This window comes from Athene cunicularia, assembly GCF_003259725.1.
Source record: "Athene cunicularia isolate RWA chromosome 20 unlocalized genomic scaffold, athCun1 chr20_part2, whole genome shotgun sequence".
Classification (NCBI taxonomy): Eukaryota; Metazoa; Chordata; class Aves; order Strigiformes; family Strigidae; genus Athene; species Athene cunicularia.
This window is the reverse complement of record NW_020799126.1, coordinates 1201796-1209049: the sequence shown is the minus strand read 5'-3', so window position 1 is coordinate 1209049 and position 7254 is coordinate 1201796.

Below are 7254 nucleotides of genomic sequence, written 5' to 3'. Positions count from 1 at the left end.
GCACGGCCGGGGAGGTGCTGTGCAGTGAGCAGTGACATGCAACCAGCAGAAAAAAGCTGGGCCGGGGGGGGTTCGTGCTGCAAAGTGGCAGCTCGTGGTGTAGGTGGGGATTGTTCCCGCTGCCAGGCGGGAGAAGGGCTGGGTGGGCACCGCTGCCCGGTCCCAGGGGCCAGAGGCCGAAGCATATTCACCTTCGGGATCCGGTGGACGAGCGTCTGCTCCCCGGCAGAGACATGGCCGCGGTGCCGCAGGTCCTGGGAGCGGGGGAACTGCGGGTTAAACGCAACAGAAAGAGGAGGTGAAGGCAGGGAAACGGCCCCGGTGCCGGTGGCGGGGTGAGCCCCTGCACCAGGGCATCAGTTTAGACGCTGGGGCCACCCGTCCAGGGACAGATGTGCACATCTGGGCTGTACTCCCTGCCTGCCCCCCAGGAACGCGGGGGTGCTGCACGCCCAGGGCCCTCCCCCGGCAGCACACGCCGCCCTTGGGCTTGTTTAATTTGTAAGGCAAACCAGGTACCTGCCCGTGGTCTGGAGTCCCTTCTCCCACCCGTCTCCAGCCACGGGACAGGCTTTCCCCGGAGCCCTGGTCCCCGCTGCCGGGACGCGGGGTGCCTGCGGTGGCGGCATTATTCAGGGCAGAGATGGGACGAGGGGTCCAACACCCAGGGCTGGATCCCACCGAGCCCCCACCCGGGCAGGTGGGTGCCCCGCAGCAGCCTGGCACCTGCTTTTTCTGAATCACCAGTGAAATCGGGTAAGGGAGCACAGATCCCTGCCCGATGCGGCAGCAGCAGCTCATCCCTGGGGAGGCCCAGAGCCCATTTCTCCTGTCAATAAACAGGCCGGACCCAGAGGCTCGTAGCAACCGGCAGCACCTCAGGCCCAGGCAGGGATGTGAACTGCTGCAGCAGCGGGGAGCTACGGAAAGAATCCGCTCAGCACGTCCAACGCTCCGAGCACCCCACGTCCATCCCCCCACGGCACACGGCGATGCCCCACGGCGCTCACGGGCTGCGGGGGACGGCCAGGTCAGACATCCCCGGCGCTGGTGCCGTCCCAGATTTTGGCAGCTGCAGCCCAGAGCGAAGGGACCAGCCAGCCGATAATTGATCGGGGATTGGAATCGCTTAAGCGCTGCTTGGCCAGGGTCCAGGGCAGCGGGAGGAGTGGGACATGAAGGGGAGGCAGGAGAGGAGGAGGGAGCGTGACCAGCTCACCCCGATCACGCAGCCTTTTGCATTCACCCCCCCCAGGGCTGTTTCTTCCAGGCTACCTCCTGCCCAAAGCCCGCAGCGACCAGCCCAGGCCTCTCCTCTGCCCCGGATTCACCGCTCCCCATCCCCAAACCAGGACACTGAAGAGCCGGGAGAGCTGGAGCAGAGGGAGCCGCAGACGTGCGGCCGCAGCGAGCCCCCAGCGCCGGGGGGGGCGGCGTCCCCAGGACACAGCACCCGGGATCCGGGGGTCCTGCTGCTCCCCCCCGGGATGGATTTGCCAGGGGAGGGCCTGGGCAGAGGGAAGCAGCGCTCTGCCCTGCCAGATACCTGCTCCCGAGCCGACAGCGTGCGCGGCCGGGCAGCTGTGGGCTCTGCTAATGCAGCAGCGTGAATCAGCATCCAGCGAGCGGCCGCGGTGCTGGTGGGAGCATCCTGCGGCACAGCCCAGGCCCCGGCAGCGGGGGCCAGCCCGTCCCTGCTCCCCAGGCAGCTCTCGGCAGATTTTTCAGGAGATTTACAGCCACGGGGAATAACGCCTCGCCCTCTCGCAGCCCCACAAGCCCTGTGCCCTGACCCGACGCAGCCCAGCGGTACCCGGCATCGCCGCTGCCTCCTGCTCTGCCCCGCTCACGGCAGTTACCCGCACGCCAAACTGCCTGCTCGGGGGTCCCTCTGCGCTCCGGTACCACGCGGCGCCAGGCGAGCGGCGGCACCGCAGGCGGCACCGCTGTGTCCGGCACACGGGCTGAAATGGTGCCGGGGGGCTCCTGCCAGCACCCCACGCTCCACCCCGGGCGCCCGCACCAGCATCCGCAGCCGGGATCGGCTCTGTGGGGAAGTCTGGATTCGGCCTCGCGCCTGGCAGGCTCAGTTCCTCCTCCTCCTCCTCCTCCTCCCACTGCTGCAGACTCGCCGGGCGCCCACGCCGAGGCTCGATGCCTCTCGCGGCGCCGGCAGGTTTTAGGGGGGTGAGAATCTCAGAGCAGCCCTGTGCTGCTGCCGCAGGGAGCCTCGTCGAGCTCTGCCAGCGGACACCCAAATCCCACAGAGGGGGGAGCACCCATCCTGCACCCTGCCCGGGTCCCCATCTCACAAACACGATGGGCTGCACATCCCAGCCCGGCCGGGTACCGGCTCTGCCTCGCCAGGCTGCCCCGGGGTGGCTTGAATTTAATCACTGGTAATAAATCATCACTGCCTCAGTCCCCAAAGAGTCAACGGGCCATTTTGGTCTCCCTGAAAGTCTCACCGTGCCCACGGGCTGCCGAGGACTGGCAGGCTGGGCAGACGTCGCACCGCAGCTGCAAACACACCTTCCCACACGGTAGGTGGCTACTTTGCACCCCAAGGCAGAGGGAATCGCATTCGCACTCGGAATTACCGCTATGGCGTGGAGCAGGACGAGCCGAGACAGCGCCCGGGGAGCCTCGCCATGGAAGCAAGAGGAAATCCAAGATTATTTTCTCACATTTGAAAGGCAAGAAATGGGAGAAGCGGCGCAGACCTCTGCTTCTGCGGTGATCTGCAGAGGGGTCTGCTCCCACAGAGCCCTCCTGCGGGACCCCCACCTCCCCCCAGCGCCCGGGCCCGCCGCCGCGGCTGCTCGTCCATCAGGAAAAACACACGGAGAGGAAACGAAAAGCGTTCAAAGAGGAATAACCACCTCCCCAGCAAGGACGATGATGGCAGCTGCGAGGGCCGGGAAACGCAGGGGAACAACCAAGAGCAGGTCTCTCAAATCTAAAAACCGTCTAATAGATGGGGCTTGGGGCAGGAGTCGGAGCCAAGCTGCAAGGGCAGGCGGAAAAGAAGAAATCCGCTTAAAAACACGGGGGAAGGCAACCCAGACCGGGACAGAGCGCGCAGGCTCGTTGCTCCGTGTTGGGAGCGCCGGGGACGGGGCCCACAGAGCTGCCCACGGCCGGTCCCACGCGGGGACGGCAGCTCCTGCTCAGCGCAGGGACGGAACCCCAAAAACGAACCTCGGGAGAGGAAACCCGCGGGGACGGAGGACAACGTGCCGCTGCCGGGAGCTCGGGGTCTGCAAAGCCCACGTCAGACAAAGCCAGGGCGCGGGAGCCTGCGTGGGAAGGGATTTCCTCCACCTTATTTTCATCTTTGCAGAACAAAGAACACGGGGAACGTCTTGCGGGGCGCAGAATAAACGCGGTAGAGTCTGTTGCCTGTCGGTTGATCCCTAGAGAGCCGATGAAAACAGTTTGTGCCCCAGAAGAGAGGACGTGGCCGTGGACGAGGCTCCGGAGAGCCCCTGGGCAGCTCTTGACCCCGCGTCAGAAACCGGCGCTGGGCACGGCGACACGAACGGCAAATGCTGATCCCAGACACCCGGCCCCAGCTCCACCGTGAGCCCGAGCCTGCAGTTACAGAGATCCGAACCAACAGTGAGAGTGCACGGAGACTGGGGCGAGGTCAGGGTGATGTGGGGGGCGCTGGCCTGTCCCTGTGCCGGGGGGGCCAGCGGGACCCTGCCCCGGGCAGCGCCTCTGCGGCCACTCTCGCTCCCCAGCGACGCCGCTACGGGGCAGGGTCTGACGGCCCAGCTCGGAGCAGACCCAGAGATGGTGCTGCAAACCACCCAGGTGCCTTCCAATATCTCACAAACCACCCCAAAACGCAGCTCCGGGGGCAGGCAGGACGAATGCTGCCCGTTGGGAGGTCGAACGCTCTTTCCTGGAGCCACCGACAGCAAAACTCCCTGCGAATCTCCCGGCCTACGGCGGAACAGAAAGGCAGCTCTTGTTTTAAAACAACAGCACAAAATAGGGCTTATTCTGTGCAACAGAATCAGCCTGGGGAATTCACGAAATAAAAGCAACAGTCCTTGGTAAGGAAACACTGGAGTTCCAGCATGAGCTGCTACCCAGTACAGGGTGGGACGGGGCGCAGCCGGGGACAAGAGCCTCTCACCCCGGGGAAGGGGGAGACCCCCCACACCAGCACACGGCGCCGTGACCGTGCCGAGCACTTTCTGTGCCTGCTGCGGTCAGCAGCGCTCGGCCCCACGCAGGGCTCGGCCCCACGCAGGGCTCGGCCCCACGCTGCTCCCCACACCTGCACCAGTAACTCCGTCTGGCAACCAGTACCGGTGTCTGGCACCAGCACCCCCAGGCACAGGCTGCTCGCCCCCCCACGCTGCCACCACACGCAGTGGGTGACACCATGGGGCTCCGGGAGCCCCCCCAGAGGGGATGTGGGGCACTGCTGACCCACAGACCACACCACGACGCGTCGCCAAGCGGGACGGGTGGCAGAGTCCCAGCAGAGCACCCCGAGGCTCGGCCCGGCGCCCCGGGGAGGATTTCCCCAAGACTTGCCGCTCAGCCACCGTTCGGGGACGGCTGCCCCGCGGAGATGCCCCTTTGGCTCGAATGCCACCACCCGCCAAGCCTCGCCGGGTCCCCCGGCCGTGCCCGCGAGGGACAGACGGCGCTGGGCAGGTATCGCCCCTCCGAGCGGCTTCCTGCGCGGGAAACGGGGCCCGGGGAGCCCCGGGGAGCCCCTCGCCATCGCCTCGGTGATTTCCTCGGGGGATTGCGCGGCCGCAGGCTCTCCGAGGCGCCTCTCTCCACTTCTCGGAGCTCAGACGGAACCGGCTGCTGCGCTGGCCCGAGCTGCCCCACCAGCTCGTCCCGTCCCCGCGGGGAACACGCGGCGAAGCGCAGGCACAGGCCCGTTCGGCAGCCCTGGCGCTCGGCACGCAGCCGCCCGGGGCCCAGCACCCGCTGCATCTCCCCGGATTTCTCGCTCGCTGCTTCTTTGGCCGGGGTTCCCATCACCCTGCCCGCTGCCGGATTTCCTCGTTTTCCTTGACGCATCCTGCGTTAGGAGCCTTTTGCAACGGTGGCACCAAGCCCGAGAGTCTAAGAGCAGCTTTACCGATTCCGCAGAAACCTCGGGAGCAGAACTGCGCCCAGCACACGCCGGCGGGCGCCTTCCCTGCGGGTCCCTCCCCGTATTTTCAGCCTTCCTGTACTAACAAGATTAAAAGCAGAGAGCAACAGGGGGAAGGGAAATCACAGCTTCGTTTTTCCGGGGAACAAAAAGGGCTCCTGAGATTTTTCATGCCTCTCTGACACAGGCTCTGCTTTTCCTTCACACTAAAAATAAGCAAAGCGCTGAACACGGCAAACAACCGGCAAGCCGACGTGGGACAGAGCGCTGCGTCCCCCCCACGGCGATGCCAGGATGGGTTTGTGGTTGAAAAGGGACTGGGGGTGCAGCTGGGGGGGGCGGTGGGAAGGAGCAGGATCCGGCAGAAGCGCGGCCAAGGAGGGGGCCAGCGCCGCGGGCACCGTCCCGGCTGCCGGAGGCAAACCCCGGCCCGCTGGCGCGCAGCGGTGACCGTGTCTGCGCTGCTCCTCCTGCCACGGGGCAGCTGTTGGGAGACAGGGGCTGCTTTGCTGCCACTCGGGATTTTCCAAGGGAGCGGTTGGTATCTCCAGGGGCTGGGAAACTCTGCTCCTGTTCCAGCTCATCCCAAAGCGGGCACAGCTTCCCCGGGGTCCTGGAGAGAGGCTCCAGTTCACACCAGAGCGGAGCGCTCGGGGCAAGAGCAGGGACAAAAGGCAGAGGGTGTTTATGCAACAGCACCAGAAAAGTCAATTCTGCTAAGAGTTGTTGTACCACGTAACGAAACACAGGAGCATCTCCTTTTATTCTCTCGTTTGTTATAAAACGCTGAGTTGACACCCAGAGATTACAGGAAAACAGAGACCATTCGGACAGATCGGGTTATGCAGCTCATCACTTTTCCAGCTGACCTGGCCGCAGCGCCGAACGGGGAGGTGGCGGCTCCTGGCCCTCGTTAGCTAAAAAGAAGGTGCCTGACCCCGCGGTCTGACCAAGGCTGCGAAGGTTGGCAACAGGCGGGAGGTGGCACCCCCCAGCCCGCCCCACGCCGGTGCTCCGCCAGGGACCTCCGGGGTACGCAGGCAAAACCAGGGAAGGGAAATGCAGCTTCCCGCACAACCGCCTGCGCCGTCTCCCCGAACCACCGTCCCCCTCGGCCGAGGGCTGAGAAGGACGGGGGTGGCGGAGGCTCAGCCCCGGGTCCCCACACTGCTGCCCTGGCCTACTTTTACTTTCCCAACAAACCAAACCTCCGGTCTCAGCCCGCTGCGACGCTGCCGAGGTGTGAGCACACGCACGGGCCCCCCCCGGGCAGGCGCCTCCGCGGCCCTGGAAATCAGGATTTGCACCTTCTCGCACAAGGTCACGGCATAAACGCACCCACTGCCCGGGGAGGGGGGCATCGGGGGACGCCGGTTATTTCAGAAGCACAACAAACGCACAGCAGCGGGTTTCTGTGCGACAACCCGGCAGCACTGACCTTGCTGGGAGGAGAGAAAAGGAGCACCCGGCTCATCAATCGCCTCGTGTCTGTCCTGTGTCCCCTCGGAGATGGAGCATTAAGCCATTAAATAATAAAATTGCAATTGCACAGCAGCTCCGGCTCCTGCAACGCCCCACGGTGCCGGGAGACACGCTGGGATGCTGCAACGAGCAGATGTGGGTCTGGTGTATGCAGGGAGGGTCTGGGGCAGGGGATGTGGGTCTGGTGGGTGGGATGTGGGTCTCGTGCATTCAGGGAGGGTCCAGTGTGTGTGATGTGGGTCTGGTGCACGACGTGTCGGTCCAGTGCACGCAGGGAGGGTCCGGGGCATGGGATGTGGGTCTGGTGGGTGGGATGTGGGTCTGGAGCATGTCGGGAGGGTCCAGGGCATGGGATGTGGGTCTGCTGTGTGTGATGTGGGTCCGGTGGGTGGGATGTGGGTCTGCTGTGTGTGATGTGGGTCCGGCGCATGGGATGTGGGTCCGGCACACGCAGTGCAGGTCTGGCCAGCGCGCTGTGTGCCCGATGCGTGGCCGTGCGGGTCCCGTGCGTGGGATGTGGGTCCAGGCACGGGCACTGTGGGTCTGTCCGGCGTGCCGTGGGGCCGGGGCGTGCAATGCAGGTGTGATGCGGGCCCGATGCGTGACCCACCCCAAGCCCGTGGGGGGACCCCCCCCTTCCC